Genomic DNA, 24,508 nt, shown 5'->3' on the forward strand with positions numbered 1-24,508 from the left:
GCCAGGTCTTGAGGAGTCATCTGAAGGCAAGTAGGTCTTGGGTCAGTCGTAGATGGGTTGGAAGGGTGTTACAGGTCTTGGCGGCGAGGTAGGAGAAGGATCTCCCGCAGGCGGTCGTACGTTGGATGAGGGGGATAGCTGCAAGGGTGAGGCCGCCGGAGCGGAGCTGGTGGGTGGAGTTGTAGAAGCTGAGTCTGATGTTCAGGTAGGCCTGTCCGGTGTTGTGGAGTGCCTTGTGTGAGTGGGTGAGGAGCTTGAAGGTGATCCTCTTGTTGATGTGGAGCCAGTGCAGGTCACTCAGGAGGGGGGTGATGTGGCTGTGGCTGCGGGCGTTGTCGATCAGTCGTGCGGAGGCTTTTTGGAAGCGTTGTATCCGCCGTTGGTGTTTGGATGGGAGTCCTGCGTAGAGTGCATTGCCGTAGTCCAGTCAGCTGCTGACGAGGGCCTGTGTCACTGTTCTACTTGTTTCGGTCAAAATAAACCAGTCGATCCAGCGGAGCTTGCGTAGGGTGTTGTAGCAGGAGGAGGAGACAGTGTTGACATGCTTGGACATGGAGAGGGAGGATGCGAGGATCAATCCTAGGTTGCGTGCGTGGTGGGTGGGTGTCGGTGCTGTCCCCAGAGCGATCGTCCACCAGGAGTCGTCCCAGGCTGAGGGTGTGTGTCCCAGGATGAGGACCTCCGTCTTGTCTGAGTTCGGTTACAGATGGCCGCTCCGCATACAGTCGGCGATGAACCTCAGCCCTTGTGGATGTTTTTTTGGCGGTGTGAGGGTCCTTGGTGAGGGAGAGGATGAGCTGGGTGTCGTTGGCATAGAAGATGGTTTGGAGGTGGTGGGGGCAGGCCACTTGTGTGAGGGGGGCCATGTGGATGTTGAACAGCGTTGGGCTGAGGGATGATCACTCACCCCTTACACAAGCACACACCCCCGGGGCAGCCAATGGAATTACCCACTCTCACAATGGACATGTGACACAACAAGATCAAGCCACAGCCAAAGAAGCATCCAAGGCCAAATTCGACATGTCAAACACCGTGGAGAACATTTCAATCAGTCGCCTGCAACATACCCATCCACAAGTGAACATTGATGTGAATGCTAGGCACATACAACTACCTTGAGGAACAGTGGCAAATAGAATATGTGTGAAACATGGATGTCGCATTAAACAGCATTAACATTGTCTCTCTCTCACACACAGGGCAACGTCATGGATCTCCCCCCAACAATGGGGGAGAAGAACCACAGTCCCAGGCTCGGGAGGAACCTGTTCCCACCGGCAGCGACACCTCACAACACTCCGCGGATGACCCCAACCCACCTGGCCCCTCTGGTGTCCAAGCCCCTGCAGCACCTGCTTCAGGTACAACTGTGCCAACCACCACCACCATTCCTGCCACATCCCAGGAGACACCCAGGAGCCCTGCCCACACTGAACAACTGAGCCAGTCTGACCAGGAGGGACAAGGTTTGCCGGGCACCCAGGAGGAGGCAGACAACACCGACACTGCCATCCCTCAGGGGTCCCGTAGACCCGATGTGCCCACAACGGCAGGCCAGGCCCATGTGGGCAGGGGTGGTGGGAGTGGAGGCAGGCAGAAGCGAGAACCTGACAAGCCAGCTGAAGGGACCGGTATGTCACACGTCCGCAACATCATGGAGGCATACTGGCGAGACACCAGGGCCATCAGTCAGGTAGTGGCGACCCTCACAGACATTAAGAATCAGCAGGCCGAGCAACACGCCAGTCAACAACAACGCCAAGGACGGATGGAGGCAAGACTGGCTGAGCTCCTGGCAGTGCAAAGGGACATAAGCCATTCACTCTGTCGGATCGCCGACAACATGGGCAACCCTCCCTGTGACACCAGGCGCAGACCAGCACCACCCACAGGGAGGGAGGAGGAGGAGGATTCGTCCGACGGAGCATCCCAAACATGGTCAAGGCCTGCATCTGAGGGTCCCCGGAGGAAAGTGGGTCGTTACGGAAAAGACCGTGAGAGGCAGCGGACCATCCACATCTCCCAGGTCACCTGGCCTGGCACCTGGCCTTCATGCGCAACAGCAGCACATCATTCACTGACATTCTCTGCCACATGGACTTGCTGGTCACAGTCTGTCCAATGATGACCAACACTGTGGTCTGGACTCTGATGCCTTCAAATGCCAAGGATAGCATCTCCCCCTGAGAACTTTGGATTCTATGCACCCGTTAGAGCACCTTATGTCATCTACCAAAACACGCACCCCACCGAGAATAAAACTATTTTTTTGTCATGAGATGTTGCCGTCATTTTGCATTAGTCCACAACATACGTGTGTGTTAATGTCAAACTATGCCTGAGTGTTGAACCAACTCCAGCCATACATACCCTGGGATCTGAGTCCGGTACAGGACACACATAGGTCACAATGTATCATCCAATACAGCCTGGGAGCCCAATACTCACCCGTGATGGCCTCAAGCTGCTGAGGGGGGGCTTGAAGTACTGTGCGCACACACCAATCAGGAAGACGATGATGAAGGCCTACAGGTCATGGCTCATGTAGAGGTTCCCGGGGAGTGAGTCCCATGTATGTTTGGCCAGGTGGGAGAACAATCTCCTTCATGCTGGAGTGTTGTGGATCTGAAGAATGGTGGCCAGGCCAAGTTCGGATGCATTGAGTTGGGCCAACGGGGTCTTGTATGACAGACGTACAAGGTTGGTATTGGGCTCTGGGGTTGTTGACTGCCTCCTGAGTGTGTGTGAGGAGTGTGAAGGTCATTCTGCAGCACACAGTGATCCCTTGCAGCTATCTCAGGTGGACGTTGATGTTGATGGTGTGCGGGATGTTGAAGCTGAGTTGTGCAGATGCACCCTGGATGTGGACAATTTTCCCGTGAGTAAGGATGTAATTGCTCCGTAGAGGGCAGGGCAGTAGTGTCGTGGACCTGGGGGATGGTCTGTCTTTTCTTGGAGTGGATCTATCAGAGGATCATGTGCATCATGCAGAGGGTGCTGCAGCATGAGGTACAGATGATGGTGATTTGCATGGCAAATGTGAGTGACAAATCCATGATGCACAACATCTTGTGTGCGTGGCCACTGGGTGCTTGTGTAGGGCCCCTGTGGGTGGGACACAAGGAGTTGAGCCAGCTGTAAGGGGACAATCCTCTGATGCTTACCTCAGTCCTGTACAAGTTCAGCCTCAGGTGGCTGATGTTCAGCCATTCATCCACAGACCTCATGCCTTCTTGAATGTTGGAACTGGCAATGGCTGGGTCTTTGGTGACGGTGAGGAGCACCTGGGTGTCAATGGCATACGACATGATGATGGGGTTGTGTGTGCATGTGATGGTGGAGAGGGGGGGTCCTGGACACATTGAAGATTGACACGCTGAGAGATGAGCCCTGGGCCATGTGCCAGATGACGTCACTATACCACATGCTGAAGGCCTGAGTCCCACTCCCATGGCCTTGCTGGTGTACGGAGCCAGTTTGGAGAAGGAGGGACATGGTCTGGTTGGTGTGACAGGGCCTGGAAGGAGAGGCAGCACTGTGTAGGCAGTTGGAGTTGCACACTCAGCATGCAAAGGTGTCATGTGTGTGCTTAGGGTATGGCTGAGAGCAGGCGGTTGAGTTTCAGATAAACATTGCTTGGAGGGTGGCTACAACCTCAGACTGTAGGGTGATGTGGGTCATGCAAGGACATGAGGGTCGTGCAATGTGCACATTGCATGTGCTGACGGTCCTGCCTTTGGCACCGCGTGTACCCAACAGTGGCACAGACAAGGTGATGACAGCCAAATGAATGGCTGGAGGTAGGCAGGGAGGAGCATCTTTGAGGCGTGTGTGTTGCCGAATCCCGCCACTTTGTGGGCCCTTGCTGCAGGGGCTGCACCAGCAGGTGGCATGTCCTTGAAACTATGCCAAAAGTATCACACAAAGACAAGGATGTCAGAAAGGACAAATGCAACAGGCGTAAGTAAAGTAAGGAGTGTCCGGTTACCCATGGAACACCCAGAGAAAATGGATGTACAATCACCAAAGATAACTGACACAGGATCAGGAAACAGAAGGCCGAGCCGCGCACAGGAGACACACCCTCAGCAGGCGTTGACGGCCCGTCGTGGGGACCAACATGCCCAAATACATACACAACCATGGACTTCATGCACAATAGCGATTCTGACCCATGAAGACCTGCATGCATGTAGCCAAACTACACATAGACTCATATGCACAATCTTTGACAACTATGCCAGAGATGCCGCATGCAAAGTGGCAAGATACCTGCATTGACAGAGATGAGGCACCTTGGAGGGTGAGGAACCCATTTATTACTCAGGCTCACACTAAGGGAAAAGCATCAATATGAACAGATACACAGGTCATTTGGCTGAACATGTGGGACCTACACTGGACACCCCCTTCACAACACAGATGTAGTAAATCCTAATGGCCTGGCACACAAGTTAAGGGGATGAGCCAAACACCCCCTTCTGCACACAGAGAGGCTGCAATTCCCCATTGAGCCTGTTATGGGGATGTCCCACACCATGTCCACCCGTAGCATCCCGTACGTTTCTTAGGGAAGTTATACACACATTGATGCCTTCATCAGAATCCACTAACCATTAGAGATGACTGTCACGAAGGTAGACTATCAATTCATGGGAGTCATGCTACATGTCATGTGCCCCATGGTGAGTCGGCATGTATGCATGGTAAACCAACATGCACAGGAGCAGTCCCCACACATTCCAAACACCTAACAACCCCAAAATGCCTTGCTGCAATCCTCACCCAAAATGACTTTTCCACATGTCCGTGCATGGAACGCTGATTCAGCACACGTTGCAATACTCATGAGGAATAGCAGGATGCCAATGATGACACGACCAGACAACATGCGCAAGAACCTGTGGATGACAGACACACAAGCAGTCCGCTAAAAGATTGTTATCCGCATACATGGTCATTTACTCTACAGGAATAATGTTGTCACCATGCGATTATAAAAATTGGGGTCACAGCTAAAATGATTGGAATGACATCATCACTCAAGTGACACATCAGAACACACATCTAAGTCACTTAGCATACAGTCAGCCGGACACACACATTGCAACACATGCCACACAAGGCTTCAAGCGTGCACACTCAGACCCAGTGACTCACCATTATGAGAGGAAATTGCGTAGGAGCTGACTCCGGATATCCTCCTCCTCCTCCTCACTTGCCTCGTGACCAAGACCTTCATCCTCCACGGGTGGATGTTCCTGCTCATGCTGCTCCAGGATGAGTGGCACTGCCTTCTCCACTGCCATGTTGTGCAGCATGCAGCACACGAGGAAGATTTTGCAGACCTTCACCGGTGCATATGGGAGGGACCCGCCTGTCTTGTGAAGGCACTGGAATAGGCTCTTCAGGAGTGCAAATGTCCTCTCAATCACTCGCCTGGTCTGCCCGTGTGCATCGTTGTAACGGTGATCTGCAGCTTATCTGGGATTGCGGAGAGGAGTCATCAGCCATGGCATGTTGGGATAGCCAGAGTCACCTACATGGAAACATCATGTAAAAAAGTGGGTCAGGAGATGCCGTAAGATACAACGATACCGCAAAACACAGGACAAACAGAGTATACCCACCAACAAGAGATGCTCGTTCGTTGTGCAGCCTCAGCATCATTTCTGGCACCCTGCTACGCCTCATGATGTAGGCATCGTGTGCTGACCCTGGAAAACGTGCACAGACATGGGAAATCAGCATGTTAGCAAGACACACCACATGGGCATTTATAGAGTGGTAATGTTTACAGTTGCGATAGGCGACCTCCTGTGCCTGTGGTGGTACAAAAGCCACATGTGTCCCATCAATGGACCCAATGACATGGGGCATCCCTCCGAGGGCATAGAAATCACCCTTGACACCTGTCAACTCCTCAGGATTCGGAAAATGGATGAATTCATCCAGGTGCTCCAACATGGCTGCCTAAACATCACGCAGGACACGGCTGAACATCGTCTGGGACATGCCACCAACATCAGCTATGGTGAATTGAAACGTACCTGTGGCAAAAAAATGTAGGGCTGCCATCACCTTCATCTTGGGGGTCAGCGCAGTAGGATAACTGTGTCGCGGTTGGAGGTGTGGTGCCAGCCTGTTTGTCAGGTCCTCAATCAACTGTTGGGTGAATCTGTAACGGCATATGCAGTCACGTTCCCTCATGGCACCCAAGTCTGGCATTGGTCTGGGGGCAGGTGGTGCCCTGCAGAAATTTGGAATGAATAACGAAGAGTGAGAACATAACAACATCAATGTCAATGAACTGAGCACATGCTCAACTGCTAATAGACATCTGCTAAATACAGAGTCTGGTCTGTGCAATACATCCAGGACACGTATGCCAGCCAGGTGATGCTCCTACGAAAAGGCAGCTACACCCGTTGATTGGCAAGTGTACATGACATGCCCTGAAACGAGCTGTGGACCAGTGTCAGTGAATAGCCAGAGAAATCACAAGAGTGACATACATCCACATTTCTGCATTTTAAGGATGTCATCTCATACAGACAGCTGACGGCAAGCTAGACGCACAGATCACATGGAAGGTCAAATGTACAGATCACACATATTGCGATGAAGGGGTACACGTGAAAACAGAAAACACAGACATTGAGACGACGCAGATATGTCCTCATGTCAAAATATCAAGTTCGATGCATGCAGACACACGTTATGTGGAAATCCACATGTGGCATGGTGTGCGTAGATGTGTGCCATGCCCATCTAGACACAGACACATGTTGGATGCAGGAACAGCAGATGCAGTGGACGGGACACCAACAGCAAGCTCATGGGAACACATGACACACTCAGGACATAGTCACATCGGTGCACGCTGGTCGTTAAATGTAAGTTGTCAGTGTCCCTGTCCCTGGCATCAGGGGACAGTTGCAGGTGGTGGTGACTGTGCCATACCAGTGATGCTGTGCGTGACACGTTTCTACTACATGCACACATGTGCAAAGTGTGAAGGGGAAGTGTGCCACATAGTGCCCCATCACACATGACATGTGTACACAGGTCATCACACATCAATTGTGCAAATACATGAGGAGACATGTGCAATATCACTGCCTGACACACCTAGGCCCTGCACATGTAGGACAGCAATTACAATGACTTGATGTACATCCTTCTGCCGGTCTGAGACCTCCATTCCTTTCGTGTGGGCATCCTATCAACAGTGTAAGTTTGTGAAATGCACCGTACACACGCTCTGAGGGCATGGGTATGGTCCGTATCACTAGGGTTGTGTGCCAATAGGAGCACTCGTGGTACGGACCGTACACACGTACGTGTACTACCAGTGCCTACACGTACGTGTAGGCACTGTCAGTACACGTACGTGTAGGCACTGGTAGTACACATACGGGTACGTGTACTACCAGTGCCTACACGTACGTGTAGGCACTGTGAGTACACGTACGTGTAGGCACTGGTAGTACACGTACGGGTATGTGTACTACCATTGCAGACACGTACGTGTAGGCACTGTGAGTACACGTACGTGTAGGCACTGGTAGTACACGTACGGGTACGTGTACTACCATTGCGGACACGTACGTGTAGGCGTGACAGACATGCAATGTTGTTTAGAGTGGGTCCCAGGGGGGGAATGGCTTATGTCTCCCATGCAGAGCATGATGTAGTTCATGTGTGCACTCCTCACTTGCACTGTGCTTACTGTGACATTCACTGCATAGTGCATGACACATTCAGCACGGCTAATCCTTTGTGGCATTTGTTGTCTATTGTCCTGAGGTGATTCAGTGGTCCCCCTGGTGTGACAGGTGACTGTTCCCACAGATGTGTCTGAGTTGAGTGGAGCTGTGGTGAGAGTGTCCAAGTGATGTGTACGCCCCCTGGACATTGATGTGTGTGAATGTTCCTTGTCATGTTGGTGAGTGTCTATGTGAAGTGTTGCACTACAGCTGCATGGAGGAGGCAACAGCTCTACCCATCTGATGTGAGAAGTAAGCCGTGCTGTGTGTCTGACTTGCTGAGCTAGCCCCACACCTGTGACTAGGCCTGGGCGAAAATTTCTTTCCGTTCGCGGAAATTGCGATAATTTGACATTTTCGCGTTCCGCGGAGAGCGCGAAAATGTAAAAATTTCCGCATTCCGCAGCTTGGCGATAATTTGTTTCTTGCTTGCGCTGTAAAATAATACATTCTCGCGCATGCACGATCGCCTTACCTGAATCCCTGCGTTCGCCGACAAGTTATCTTGATCCGGTCGCGTTCTCCATGAGATGTTGTATTGTTTTTAGCCATTTGCGCTGTCTCACGACAGTTCGCGCCCGCAGTGACGTCATGCGTCGTGCGATCACGTCTTTCTTCTCGCAATCATGCACCGCGAGACAACTGAAAACAAGATGGCCGCGCCCGCGATCAACCACATGGGTAAGTTGGCGAGCCGCAACCATGCAGAAAATCTCGCGAACATGCGGGAAAAAAACTTCCGCATCTTCGCGATACTTCCGCGTGTTTGCGATAATTTTTAACATTTTCGCGATAATTTGCAAATTCCGCCCACCCCTACCTGTGACACCCCACAGGCAAGTGGCACATGTGCAGAGTGAGGTTTGTATCCGCTGTTGCCAATGGCATGTGATTGATCTGTGCCTGTGTGTGTCTGTGTACTCTGCTGAGGTTGCGTCAGTGGCCTGGGGCATGTAACTGCTTGGAGGTGCTGTCCATCAGCCGGGTATCTCTTGTGATGCACAGTGTGTGCCATGTTCATGGAGTGTGTCGCACCCCTAATGCCACCTGTGTACTTTACATGCCATGTAGTGCATTGGGGCTTCCACAGAGGCCAATGTCCATATGACTAAGATGCAATTCCTTGGCAGCATCCTATGCACTGTTCAACATTTCAAAGATGTTCAAATGTGTGTCTCTCTGACATATAGCTGGTGTAGTGATGTTATCTCACTTTGTCATCCTCACAGGTAACTGCCTACGCCAAGGAGGAGATCTGGAAGCAGGCCGCCAGGGCCGTGAGATCGGTGAAGGGTCGCAGTCGGTGCCTAGCACAAGTGAGAAAACGGTGGCAGGACATCCGGTGCTGGACCCGGAGGATCGCCCGGGTCCTGCTGGAGGACTCACCTCTACGCCGCCACGGCGGGCCCTGACGCCTGACCCACCAGATGAAGCGTGTCCTGGCGGTGGTCTTCCCTGAGATGGATGGGCGGTTACAGGAGAAACAGCAGCAGCAGCAAGGGGGTATGTACATGTGTGTTTGTTGTGTGTCACCAGCTTTTGGAAGTGCTCAGTCGCCTGGATACACTGCCAGGGTTTATATGTGCAGTGCCTATACTTTTCCCCCAAGTCAACAGGTGCTGTTCTTCATCTCTTTCCCTCCTTGACATATGTTCCCTGGTCTGTGTGTACACACTATTGCACATGGTCATCTAGGCTGCCAGTTAATCCACGCGCACATTGCTTTCTGCATCATGTGTGGGGGTGGTCTGTGACATGTGTTGGTACCTTGCCTGTGCCCTGTCCTTTTCAGTCATTTGGGGGTCCATATTTGTTGGCACTGATGCTGAGTCTCAACATAGGAGTGTGAGGATTCAAATTAACAGACTTGCAGCATGCAGGACCGATGTTGTGGCCTCACTGTCTGTCAGTGTTGTGGCCTCAGACATGATGTGCATGAGTGGGAGATATGCATAGTGCCGGGACGTTTGCTCATGTTACAGTCAGATCATTCCAGGACCGTGGAGCAGTGTGCCCACTACAGTCCCCTGAGACACCCTTGCCTCTGATTCATGTGTGTCATCCAACACTGTGCCCATTCTCTGTGTGTTCAGCATAGGTTGTCCTCTGTGGCATTGTTCCCTGGCCTCATTTGTATTAATGTAAAGTGTGCTACATGTGTCCACTGGACAGGGTGACCCCATTTGGCTTGTGCATCCTCACACTGGGCAGTGCCTGTGTGTCTATGTACAACTATCTGTTGATGGTTGTTTGTCACAAATATGTGTTGGCAGCCTCACGAGGTGATGTGGAGTACATTTGGGATTTCTTGATGCACATTTTAGTAAACCCAGATTAAGAGGTGTAACTTCTTGATCTGTCTCAATCACATTGTGTCAGGTATGGGGGGTTTGTGCGGGCAAGGCCTACATGTCCAAACTTTATGGCTCCTTGCCAGGTTTGACCTGTGTGTGATAATTGTCTGGACAGACACTCAACATGCAGTGACCCAGTCATGTTGTGCAGGGTTTAATTTTAGTGCTTTGCTGCATGTGTCAAAAGTGTGGTCCAGATGCTACGTAGTTTGTTCTTTGTGTGGTTACATCTGTGTGGACATTCTTGCTTGCCATGAGTGTGTCTCCTCAGTGCAGGTGCTCCTTATTCCGACACAATTGCAGGCCCATTATCTTATGCATTGTCCTGTGTTTGGACATGTGTGCCACTCCACATGACAGACAGTGGGTCAGATGTGTTGCCAACTGTGTCATCATGGTACGGATGGCCATGTGACAGGTGGCATGATTCAAGTTGTTAGTCAAGAAGTCTTGTACCCTGGCACTCACTACACTTGTCAACATGTCTTCATGTTTTCAATGCTTGACTTTGATGTTTTGTTGTGTAGGACAATAATGTGCCTGCATGACAGATGTCTCCCACGGAAGTGCACAAGAAACCACCTTTCCACTTCCAGGGGACACGCTGGCACATATTAAAGAAAGGCACAGTTCGAATACCACTTTTTTAAAGGTAATACATATCCATGTTCCCACAGTGTGGTGGCATTTGGGTAAGTCCTTGTTTGTTGCTGATACCAACTTACAAGTGTCAAGTCATCCAGACCGCCGTGGGGCCATGTATATGTACTTACTGAAACCCCATTTCTTTCTAACAGTGGCTTGTTTGAATAAGGCTGGCAGCTCATACAATGACTGTGTAAATGTAGTTTTGTGTGCACCTCCTTGTGTGACTTCTTTTATACAGGCACATGTGTGTTCTGTTCACAAAGTGGCACATTCACACATTCTAAACATGTAGATTGTGTAAAGCGTTGTGATACCCAAGGGATCACAATGTATTTCGTTTGGGTTTCCAAAGTACTCACAGGTCTCGGATTGTGGGGACACCTTCAGCATTGCGGTCTGTTATTTAGCCTTGGGTGCACCAATACTGTTTCGTTCACAGTAAACAAGAGGTGGCATGCCTTCATAGAATTGCTGTGCTCAACTGTACCCAGACACTAGCTTCTCAGTATAATTCGATATCAAGTCATTTGCTGTTGTGTCCTAATTTTCCTTGTTTCCATGTGGAATGGTGGGTCAACCAACTGGGGAGTGCAGGGCTTACATATGTGCGGAGTAATGTAGATGTTACTCATGATGCTTTTCCTGATATGCACTGTGACCTATTTTGTTTGGACTCATGTGTCAGATGTATACAGGTGACTGATTATTTTCTGTATCTTCACCTTGCCCACAGCATCATCGGAGGACACCGAGGGAGACACCTGCACGGACCTTGAGGAGGGATCCAGCACCGGTGCCACGACTGCTGGCGAGTCTGCGGGAGAAAGTGGCACGGAGGGCGAGGGGAGTCAGGTGGAGGACCTGTCTGGTGGCGACACCGACTACGACGCTGACGGGTCTGAGGCTGAACTCCTCGAGGGGGTGGAGGCTGCTACAACACCTGGCAGCAGCACAACATCTGCCACCGCCTCCTCCATTCCCATCACCGCCCTTCCAGTTGCTCCGGTCCCTTCTGTCCGTGCAGGGCACCACCATGTCTCCTTCGTGCCAGGCACCCCCTGCCCCTGTTCCCCCTGCTGCCCTCACTGCAGAGTCTGTGGACATTCAGCGGCAGTTGCAGGTTGGCCAGACATCGATGCTGAATGTCCTCCATGGCTACACCAGACTGCTGACACAGATGGTGTCATTCATGGCGGGCATGTCAGCCTCGATGTCTGACCAACAGATGTTGCTGAGGTCCATGGACTCTTCACTGATGGCAGCAGTGAGTCTCCTGCAGCGCTTCGTCCCCCCTACCCCTGCACCATCCACACTTCCCACTCCCATGCCTGTCTCATGCACACCCAGACTTTCCCAAGCACGCACCCCACCAGACACAGGCAGCAAACAAACACGTAAGGGCAAGCACACACCTCCTGGCACGCACACTCAGGGGGATAAAGGCACACCCACTGGGTCTGGGGCACACAGGCATACACGCAGCCACAGTCTGAGTCCGCATGCCTCACTACCCAGTCCCTCCAAAGACACTCCCCTTGGCTCCCCTGCCACACAGTCAGACAAGGAGAGCTACTTGGCTGTGCTGGGCCTCAGCCCCACTGGCTCACCAGCCCGCAAACGGGCAAGGCGCTCCCCGGGTAGGGGAGTTGATCCCCCCCCCGTCCACCCCCTTCCCCAGTAACGCTGCACCCCATCCCACCGACCCCACCCCCTCCTTTGTGCCTGTGGTTTCTTCCGGTGCAGGGGATACTCTGGACGACCTGGCAGAAGTGTGCAGCGCCGAGCTCACCTCCACCTTTGGCGCTGCCCCACCCCCTGTGGTGGAGGCATCCAGCCCTGCACCCACCACACCTACCCTTCCCCCTCCTGTCCCCACGGTGCCTGGTCCTTCCCCACATGATGCCCCCCCCCCCGTCGACGAACCTGAGGGTTCTAATATGCAGGCAAGCTAGGGGAGACACGTGCCCATGTGTCCCCCCAAGGACTTCTATTCTGGACTGGCCATTGGCCTTTGTATATAGTGTTGTTGATACAATTTTTATCTTATGCTGATTAAAGCATTTTCTTTTGACTTTGCACACTATTGCATTTCAGGTATTGATATTGGTGCTGATGCTCCAGGAGTTGGGGTTGTGGTAATGTGTTATGATTTGGGCAAAGGTTCGAGTCTGATGGTCAGCAGGTGGTCCATGGGATATGCGTGCCATCACAAGGTCTCTGCAAAGTATCTTTGGTTGTGTGTTTTATTTGTTTTTTGAGACATTGTACCAAGGTGTGTCCCTTCCTCCATGGCACCTGACATCTTCCCTGCAGAGAGTTGCACAATTGTTGTGCTGACCTGTGTATACATTCCCTTTGATGGTGACGGATCCCTTCAACTATGGCCATGCCTGCTCAGCAATGTCTCCGGCTGCATCGTCTGTGCCATCCTTGCTAGTCGCTGTACTTGTGTATTGAGTATGTTGCCATGCCTTCAGGGAGTAATTCTCCCTTTTCCGCACTATGCATGTGTGTAATCCCAGCCTAGCATACATATGGTACTTGTTCTGCAGGGTATTTGGGCACCTGACTGACAATTGTGGGCATTGTATCTGTGGGAACTCCACCCTATTCCTTCCATGAGAGACAACATCTTGGTGGCTGTCACAGCACCTGTACATTCCTATCAGTCCTGGGATGTGCGTGACAGTGTGTGTTCCCTTTGGCTCTCTTAGTTTAGCAGGCATTGACATGACTATACAGTCTTGTGGCATGATATCTGTGTGTGTATTGTGCTGCATCCGCCAGGGGTGGGTATGCATGTGTCATTTTTCCTCACATCCACATGTGGTATGTCATGCATTGGGGGGAAGACACCCATCCTCATGGGAGTGGGACACTGCTGTCAGTGATGTGTTGTTATGTCACTTTCGACATAGTCGAAAATTAGGGATGCGTACATTCACCCATGGAGTTGTGGTCATCTGATAATGATGTACACACCCCATGTCTCTGTCCACTGCTGGTATTCCTCTGCACCCACCCCTCACATGTCTCTGTCCACTGCTGGTATTCCTCTGCATCCACCCCATGTCTCTGTCCACTACTGGGAGTGATAGGCACCCACCCCTCACATGTCTCTGTCCACTGCTGGGAGTGATAGGCACCCACCCCTCACATGTCTCTGTCCACTGATGGAAGTGATAGGCACCCATCCCTCACATGTCTCTGTCCACTGCTGGGAGTGATAGGCACCCACCCCTCACATGTCTCTGTCCACTGATGGGAGTGATAGGCACCCACCCCTCACATGTCTCTGTCCACAGCTGGGAGTCCTCTGCACGCACCCCCATGTCTCTGTCCACTGCTGGGAGTCCTCTGCACCCACCCCTCACATGTCTCTGTCCACTGCTGGGAGTCCTCTGCACCCACCCCCATGTCTCTGTCCACTGCTGGGAGTGATAGGCACCCACCCCTCACATGTCTCTGTCCACTGCTGGGAGTACTCTGCACCCACCCCTCACATGTCTCTGTCCACTGCTGGGAGTGATAGGCACCCACCCCTCACATGTCTCTGTCCACTGCTGGTATTCCTCTGCACCCACCCCTCACATGTCTCTGTCCACTGCTGGGAGTGATAGGCACCCACCCCTCACATGTCTCTGTCCACTGATGGGAGTACTCTGCACCCACCCCTCACATGTCTCTGTCCACTGCTGAGAGTGATAGACACCCACCCCTCACATGTCTCTGTCCACTGCTGGGAGTGATAGACACTCACCCCTCACATGTCTCTGTCCACTGCTGAGAGTGATAGGCACACACCCCTCACATGTCTCTGTCCACTGCTGGTATTCCTCTGCACCCACCCCTCACATGTCTCTGTCTAGTGCTGGCATTCCTCTGCACCCACAACTCACATGTCTCTGTCCACTGCTGGGAGTCCTCTGCATCCACCCCCATGTCTCTGTCCACTGCTGGGAGTACTCTGCACCCACCCCTCACATGTCTCTGTCCACTGATGGGAGTGATAGGCACCCACCCCCCACATGTCTCTGTCCACTGCTGGGAGTCCTCTGCACCCACCCCCATGTCTCTGTCCACTGCTGGTATTCCTCTGCACCCACCCCTCACATGTCTCTGTCCACTGCTGGGAGTCCTCTGCACCCACCCCCATGTCTCTGTCCACTGCTGGGAGTCCTCTGCACCCACCCCTCACATGTCTCTGTCCACTGCTGGTATCCCTCTGCACCCACCCCTCACATGTCTCTCTCTACTGCTGGGAGTCCTCTGCACCCACCCCCATGTCTCTGTCCACTGCTGGGAGTCCTCTGCACCCACCCCTCACATGTCTCTGTCCACTGCTGGTATTCCTCTGCACCCACACCTCACATGTCTCTGTCCACTGCTGGGAGTCCTCTGCATCCACCCCCATGTCTCTGTCCACTGCTGGGAGTACTCTGTACCCACCCCTCACATGTCTCTGTCCACTGATGGGAGTGATAGGCACCCACCACTCACATGTCTCTGTCCACTGCTGGTATTCCTGGCCATACACCCCCCCAATGTACTGGTTATGTGCTGCACCAGGCCCTAAACCAACATTTGTGGCGTGTGTACGCCTTGTCTCACAAATGTACTGGTGCCCTAGGGGTACGGGTGATGCGTACCCCCGCATTCATTGGTTGGGTACGGTCCGTACCACGCGTACCCCTACATCACCACTACAATGGTGGTACAGACCATACCCACGCCCTCAGAGCGTGGGTACCGTCCGTCCCACCATTGTAGTGGTGACGGGTACGAGTAGACGTCCACTTCCGTTGTGGCGGTATGCAGGGATTGGTGGACATGCCCCCCAAAGTGACCAGACCCTGGAGGTAATGTATGTACAGGATATATTTTTTGTAACTTGGGTAGGCGTTATGTTTCCTGCCCCTCGCCCCCCCCCCCTTTACCCTTGGGTGTTGGTTTGACCTTCTGCGGCGTGTGCGGCGGTTTCGGTGCACCAGGTCGTAGGCTAGGAGGGCCGGGATGACACGTAGGATGGGGTCCATGGCTGTCCGTCGCGTACCGGTGCTCCTTCTTCGCGTCGTTCTTAATTTCCCAGGAGTTTTTGGCTGCCGTAAAATATTAGCCGTGCGGAGTGACGTAGGCACGAATCGTACTTGCTGGTCCGTAAAACGCTGCCTGACTCCGTCCGGACGTCACGTACACGATGTCCCTGATCGGAATTGTGGGTATTTTTTCGCCGCACGTAGTTTTTTACGATTCGTACGGAAATGGTATTTCTGTACGAATCGTACTTGCTGCTTTGTAAGGAGGATTTCCCGGGTACGAGTCGTATGGAGAATACGCTCCGTACGACCATTCGTACCCGGGTTTTACAGGATTGGAATCGGCCCCATAGTGTCTTACTGTAGCGATCCTCCAGAGACGCCGGGAGTAGTGCACACACACCCGCACTACAACTCCCATAACACCGCGGGGCAGGGCCGGGAAAAGAGCGGGAACCAGGAAGAATCCCACCCCTATATAAGCTCCACCTTGGAACCAGGTGAGTGCTTGACAATCCGACCGGAACCTGAAGACTGCTACGAGGCTTCGTTGCAGTTTCCCTTCGCCGAGGATTCCCAGCCCACCGCGGACGCTTGCCTTCCCGCTAGGAGCCGCCACAGACCCAGTGTTACCATTGGGATCCCAGCCCACCGCGGACGCTTGCCTTCCCGCTAGGAGCCGCCACAGACCCAGTGTTACCATTGGGACCTCTGCCCACCGCGGACGCTTGCCTTCCCGCTAGGAGCCGCCACAGACCCCGTGTTACCATTGGGACCTCAGCCCACCGCGGACGCTTGCCTTCCCGCTAGGACCAGCGGCGCTTCCCGCCATCTTCATTCACGCCCCTGTCACAGCGCGGACGCTTTCCTTCCCGCTAGGAGCTGTCGGCAGCGTGACCCAGGTATACCGAAGGCGGACGCTTTCCTACCCGCTTCGGTATACGGACCCATCCCAAGCTGTACTCACAGACGCAGACTCGACTACGGCCAACGGTGACAGGTAAGGGGCGCTAAGTGCGTGTTTACCTACGCCCTTATTGACGCTCACTTATCTGTTACTTTGCCTAGCTTCACGACCCTGTTGAGTACACGCTCGAGACATCGTAATCCACAGTCCACCACCTTGACTCTCATCCCAGACATTGGGGCGCTGAGAAGTCACAGGGAAGAGTGGAGCCCACTACGCAATAGCGTACCAGTACGACAGGCTTGTGAGTAGGAGGATTAACCACTGCTAATACTGTACTGTCTTGGTCATGTTCATTCCAAACAACATACTTATGCTCCTGTTTTAATCCCTCCGCAGTTACTCCCAGCCGTGTGGAACGCGAACTTCGCCCGACACCCACATCCGCTGTTACCCGAGTTGCTCTCTTTTCCCTGTTCCCCACGGTGCTGCCTTCCATACCAGTGACCACTCCTGGGTGGGAGGCAGTATCAGGGCGAATAGGGAGGCCTCTCTCCACTGCTATCGTCCCTGCTGGCTGTTTTCACAGGTTAGTGGCTCTCCTAATTTCCTTGTGCCGCTGACAACCCGACAGATTGTCAAGCCCAAGTTAAAAGGACCGGCCTGGACGATGGACACCAATGTGGTTTTGTCCTCATTGCTGGAGACTCTTACGGCACTCCAGCAAGAAGTACATACCGCTAGAGTAGAAAACCAAGACCTAAGAAAAGACATGAATACCTTACGAAGGGAGGTAGCAGGGCTGTCACGTAGGGGCCCCGGGACAGGATCTTATATTCGTGAGGCTACCCTTCCTGCACCAGGGGCGGCAGCCCCCACCCCGGTGACCACCACAACAAGTGAGGGTGGGTCTTTTGTGATACCTCCTGTCTCCTCTCCCTCCTCCGGCACGAACCCTACAGTACACGTAATACAAAACACGGGGATTCCCCTGGCACCTCCAGAGCGCTTCCATGGAGACTCGAAGAAATTTGAAACATTCCTAAATCAATGCCGACTCCATTTCCTCTGCAAACCCGCAGTCTTCCAAACGGATGTGGCTAAAACGGCGTTCATGATGTCATACATGGGAGGCAATGCTGCCAGTTGGACTATACCGTTAATGGAACGAAATGATCCAACGCTGCATTCCTTCCCTGACTTTTGTGTGGCACTGAGGAAACTGTTCGATCGCAAATCGCACATGTTGTCCCTGGACAGAGAATTGCTGACCCTGCGGCAAGGATCGCAGGATTTATTGTCCTACATCACTTCCTTTAATAGATTGGTAGTAGAAACAGATTGGCCACCAGAGAAGCGGACCACTCTGTTCTATCAGGGTCTGAGAGGGGAACTAAAGGACGTACTGGCACAGGTAGTACAACTTCCCGCCACCTGTGAAGACATGATCGACCTCACAGTCCAATTGGACCATAGGTTGCAGGAAAGAAAGGGAGATAAGGGTAAAAGTGATCCTCGAGGGTGGTACCCAAAACCCAAAGTAAGCACGGAGGAACCGCATAAAACGGTGGAAGGGACAGAACCCATGCAGATCGGAGGCATTAGAGGCCCCCTCACCACCGAAGAGAAGGAAAAAAGACGCAAGATGAAATTGTGCCTTTATTGCGGGAAAGGAGGACACTTCGTGCGGGAATGTAGAGCCAGAGCCCAGCTACCCGAACGGGTGTCTTCTTCCAGACAACCATCCGTGATGGGAATACAAGACCCTTCGGAAAACTAAAGCGCCCGAGCCAAAAGGAGATCGCTGGGTCGGGTGAACTACGAAATTTGATCTCTTCCGTCTTAGCAAATACCTTGCAGCCATCGGTGGCTCATCTCTGTGTAAACGTTACCTTATGGATCTCCGCTAACGACCCTCGAGAGGTGGATGCCCTATTGGATTCGGGTGCTACAGGAAATTACATGGATCAAGGATATGCCAAGAGCATCGGCGTGCCGTGGGAGAAAAAGGAAAGACCAGAATTCGTGAAAGCGGTCGACGGATCTGCGTTGACCTCAGGCCCTGTGACATCCCATACGGGGCCTCTATTGATGCGTTTTAACGCCTGGCACCACGAGTATATACAGTTTGATTTAATAGATGCACCGCAATTCCGCCTCATCCTTGGTATGCCATGGTTAACCCTCCATGATCCCACCGTGAGATGGGGGGAAAGAACAGTGACCCTGGATTCAGAATACTGCTCCAAGAACTGTCATAAAGACCCCTTCTCGGGAATCAGCTCCCCCGATACTCAAGCATGCCTGCTAGCGATAGCCAACACACAAGAGATGACCCTCGTCAACAACACATTGCCACAAGAGTATGAAGAATATCGTTCTCTCTTCGATAAACAAAAGGCTACACGACTTCCTCCCCACAGAGTCTACGACTGTCGTATCGACTTGATACCAGGAGCACACATCCCTTGTAGCAGAGTATATGCACTAACCGAACCCGAGACACTGTATCTACAAAATTACTTGAAGGAGAATCTGGCCTCCGGATTCATTGTCCCGTCCTCTTCACCTGCTTCTTCCCCACTTTTTTTTATACCGAAGAAGGACTGCGACGAGCTAAGACCCTGCATAGATTACCGAGCAATCAACAGCATAACAGTAAAGAACAAATACCCGATACCATTGATTCCTGTTTTACTGGACCAGCTCAAGGGAGCTCGTTACTTCACTAAGTTAGATCTCCGGGGCGCATATCATTTAGTGAGAGTCAAAAGTGGGGATGAATGGAAAACAGCCTTCCGAACGAAGTTCGGTCTCTTCGAGTATAAAGTAATGCCCTTTGGGCTCTGCAACGCCCCGGCCGCTTTCCAATATTTCATGGACGAAGTGCTGAGGGGATTATTGGATACCATATGTGTGGTCTACATAGATGATATACTCATTTATTCAGCTAGTCTTCAAGATCATGTGAAACACGTGAAAACCGTCCTAAATAGACTGCGTCTTCACGAGCTCTACGCAAAACTGGAGAAATGCTTTTTTCATGTGCAAGAGGTAGCCTTCTTAGGGTATGTCATCAACGCCCAGGGATTCCAGATGGAAACGGGAAAGATTGAAGCCATTACCCAGTGGCAAACCCCCCAACACGTTAAGGCAGTACAAAGCTTTTTGGGGTTTGCAAATTACTACCGTAGGTTTATTAAAGATTTCTCAAAAATAATACATCCCATTTCAAGTCTGTTGAGAAAAAATACTCCATTCGACTGGACCGAAGAGGCAGAAAAGGCTTTCCAACTTCTCAAGACAAGATTCACACAAGCCCCAATACTGAGACACCCAGACCCGCAACTCCCCTTCATAGTCGAAACCGACGCATCCCATTACGCCCTTGGAGGGGTGTTATCCCAAAGACATCCCCAATCCGGACAAATACATCCTGTGGCGTATTTCTCGAAAAAGCTCACCCCCAGTGAGGTGAATTATTCTATCACAGACAAGGAGTTGCTGGCAATAAAGAGGGCGTGCGAGGAATGGAGGCATTATCTACTAGGGGCCCATCACACAGTCGAAATTTACACAGATCACAAGAATCTGTTGTTCTTGAAAACCGCCAAGGCCCTCACACCCCGTCAGTTGCGTTGGACTCTCTTTTTTGCCGGTTATGACTTTGTAATCAAATACCGGCCAGGGCCTCAAAACGGCAAGGCTGATGCCCTTTCACGCAGTCTGAACACAGATAGTGACACACCTTTGGACGTCTCCGAGATCCCTTCAATATTGGCGGAAGGCGTGTTCCAGAAACAGGCAGTAGCCCTACTAACAAAAACCGACTTCATAGACAAAATCAGAACCGCAGTAAGAGACGTAAACGAGCAGGAATGGATTGAGGAAGACCCAAACCATAGAACCATGAACCGTGGATTACTCTACCACTTCCATGCCGTGTACGTACCCATCCCTGACCTACAGCGCCAAGTGTTGCAATGGGCACACGATTCCAGCCTGGGGGGACATCTAGGAATCAATAAAACAATCGGCTGTGTGGAAAGAGCCTTCTGGTGGAAATCCCTGAAAGGAGATACCACGGAATATGTCCAGAACTGTTCGGTATGCGCCCAAGGAAAAGCGAGACATGAAAAACCCGCTGGACTACTTCAAGCAATCCCTATACCTCCTAGACCGTGGCATACAGTGTCAATGGATTTCATAGTGGAGATGCCCCCCTGTCAAGGATACACAACGATACTAGTAATAGTGGACCATTTGACTAAGATGGGCCACTTTGTACCAGTGAAAGGATTGCCTACTTCCTCAGCACTAGCTCTTTTGATCTTACAGCATGTAGTGAGACCTCATGGTATACCTAGTGTCTTCATCACAGACAGAGGAACTCAATTTACCTCCCGCTTCTGGAAAGCCTTATGCACAACAATGGGAATTGAAGCGCGCCTTTCCTCCAGTTACCATCCCCAAACAGATGGGAAGACGGAGCGCCTCAACCAGACACTAGAACAGTATCTCCGGTGTTTTTCTATACAAAACACAGCCCATTGGGGAACATTATTGTGGACGGCGGAGTTCGCATACAACAATGCGGACCATGCAACATTGGGATGCTCCCCTTTCTTTTGTCTCTATGGATACCATCCGAACATGCTACCTTTCGAATTGCCGGTTACCACCAACCTTCCCAGTATAAAGGAACATCATGAACACCTGAAGGCGGTTCTACTAGACGCCAAACAGCATCTCGTCGCAGCTCAAGCAGCACAAAAACGCTATGCTGACACAAAGAGAACAAGAGAACCTGAGTATCAAGTAGGAGACAGGGTATGGTTGGCCACAAAAAACTTACACTTAAAGGGAGTGGGAAAACTCAAACCCAAATACATCGGTCCCTACTCTATTGAGAAAGTCGTAAATCCCGTTGCCATGAGATTGACCTTACCCGAGGCATGGCACATACACCCGGTGTTTCACGTGTCCTTGCTCCAACCCTGCCCCACTGCCATGAGGTTGCCAGATAAACCTCCACCCATAGATATCGATGGCCAAGAAGAGTTTGAGGTCCACCAGATATTAGATTCCAGATTGGTGAGAGGGAGAGTGCAATATCTGGTTGAATGGAAGGGATACGGGGTGGAAGACAGAACCTGGGAACCCATACAGAATCTCCGATGCCCTGAATTGCTAGACCGGTTCCATAGACATAATCCTGGTAAACCTGGTCGCCCGCCGAGTCGGCGGTCCTTGAGAGGGGGTTCTGTAGCGATCCTCCAGAGACGCCGGGAGTAGTGCACACACACCCGCACTACAACTCCCATAACACCGCGGGGCAGGGCCGGGAAAAGAGCGGGAACCAGGAAGAATCCCGCCCCTATATAAGCTCCACCTTGGAACCAGGTGAGTGCTTGACAATCCGACCGGAACCTGAAGACTGCTACGAGGCTTTGTTGCAGTTTCCCTTCGCCGAGGATTCCCAGCCCACCGCGGACGCTTGCCTTCCCGCTAGGAGCCGCCACAGACCCAGTGTTACCATTGGGATCCCAGCCCACCGCGGACGCTTGCCTTCCCGCTAGGAGCCGCCACAGACCCAGTGTTACCATTGGGACCTCTGCCCACCGCGGACGCTTGCCTTCCCGCTAGGAGCCGCCACAGACCCCGTGTTACCATTGGGACCTCAGCCCACCGCGGACGCTTGCCTTCCCGCTAGGACCAGCGGCGCTTCCCGCCATCTTCATTCACGCCCCTGTCACAGCGCGGACGCTTTCCTTCCCGCTAGGAGCTGTCGGCAGCGTGACCCAGGTATACCGAAGGCGGACGCTTTCCTACCCGCTTCGGTATACGGACCCATCCCAAGCTGTACTCACAGACGCAGACTCGACTACGGCCAACGGTGACAGGTAAGGGGCGCTAAGTGCGTGTTTACCTACGCCCTTATTGACGCTCACTTATCTGTTACTTTGCCTAGCTTCACGACCCTGTTGAGTACACGCTCGAGACATCGTAATCCACAGTCCACCACCTTGACTCTCATCCCAGACATTGGGGCGCTGAGAAGTCACAGGGAAGAGTGGAGCCCACTACGCAATAGCGTACCAGTACGACAGGCTTGTGAGTAGGAGGATTAACCACTGCTAATACTGTACTGTCTTGGTCATGTTCATTCCAAACAACATACTTATGCTCCTGTTTTAATCCCTCCGCAGTTACTCCCAGCCGTGTGGAACGCGAACTTCGCCCGACACCCACATCCGCTGTTACCCGAGTTGCTCTCTCTTCCCTGTTCCCCACGGTGCTGCCTTCCATACCAGTGACCACTCCTGGGTGGGAGGCAGTATCAGGGCGAATAGGGAGGCCTCTCTCCACTGCTATCGTCCCTGCTGGCTGTTTTCACAGGTTAGTGGCTCTCCTAATTACCTTGTGCCGCTGACAACCCGACACTTACATTCATCTGATAAAACAAGTATGCCAATGGTCTCATGTATATGTTCAATCGAAGGGAAACAAAATGGAACCCTGCACTAAGCTGCATGAAATGTTTTATGGTTCAGAGCAGAAAGGGTGGAGAGTAAACATCTGCTGTCGTAAAGAAGGAAAGCCTTTTAAGCAAGGTAAGCAGGGGCAGCTCCTCCACTAAGTCAGAGGAGTGTCACCCCACTGCTTTCTCGCAGTGCAAGAAGCAGAAACATAAAATGGCAATACCTACCGTTTTATAATTCTGCTTCTCGCACTGTGAGAAAGCAGAACAGAAGGGTTTGGTTGCGGGTGGGAGGGTGGTCGGGCTGATCTGCAAGCAGGGAAGGAGTGGTGCGACCACTCCTGAGGGCGCAATGCATGTTTGGTCGGCCCTCTGGGGCCGCCCAAACCAGAAATGCGCACTCTGCCCTTTCTTCGTACAGGCAATACAGCCTACACAGAGAAAATGGCCTACCCGTAAGCCCCTGGCTGGGCAGCGTCCCCACCAATCACAACGCTGCCATTGAGCATTGTGATTGGCTTAGGGGAGGGAAGGGAGGCTGCCTGCTTCCTTTTCCTGCTGGAGACAGGAGAGCAGGAGCAGGCAACTAGCAGGACTGGCGCTCAGAAAAACGCTGGACCTGGCCGGCAGACAGGTACGTTTTTTCTTTATTATTAATCTTCACCCTCCCTCCTCCCATCGACTCTCAGTGGTATGTACGAATGTTTGGCAACCGAAATGCGGTTGCAAAACATTCGCTTTTTACCACCAAATGCAATGGACTGTCCCATAAGAGATGGTGTCCTCCTGGATGTACCAGCTGACTGGTGTGATGTGACCAGGGGAACGGTCCCATAAGAGACGGTGTGCCCCATGATCTACCAGCTGACGGTGTGATAGGACCAGGAGGACTGTACCATAGGAGACGCTGTGCCCCAGGATATACCAGCTGACCAGTAGGATGTGACCAGGAGGACTGTCCCATTAGAGATGGTGTGCCCCAGGATCTACCAGCTGACCGGTGTGGTGTGAGCAGGAGGACTGTCGCATAAGAGATGATGTGTCCCAGATTCGACCAGCTGAGAGGTGTGATGTGACCCAGAGAACTGTCGCATACTGGATGGTGAGCCCCAGGATTTACTAGCTGACAAATGTGATGTGACCAGGAGGACTGTCCCATAAGATATGGTCTTCCCAGAATCTAACAGCTGACCTGTGTGATTTGACCAGGAGGACTCTCCCATAAGTGACGTTGTGCCCCTGGATCTACCAGCTGACCCATGTGATGTGAGCAGAAGGACTGTCACAAAAGAGGTGGTGTGCCCCATGAT

The 24,508-nt window shown here is 52.2% G+C and overlaps 1 protein-coding gene across 1 annotated transcript in view; it reads right to left on the reverse strand.

Annotated features, from left to right (window-relative positions):
* Positions 1 to 24,508, reverse strand: part of LOC146782917 (UDP-GlcNAc:betaGal beta-1,3-N-acetylglucosaminyltransferase 7-like) — a 66,659-nt gene that overhangs the window by 20,690 nt on the left and 21,461 nt on the right. The window lies entirely within an intron of this gene.

Source organism: Triturus cristatus, chromosome 12, assembly GCF_964204655.1.
Source record: "Triturus cristatus chromosome 12, aTriCri1.1, whole genome shotgun sequence".
Taxonomy (NCBI): domain Eukaryota; kingdom Metazoa; phylum Chordata; class Amphibia; order Caudata; family Salamandridae; genus Triturus; species Triturus cristatus.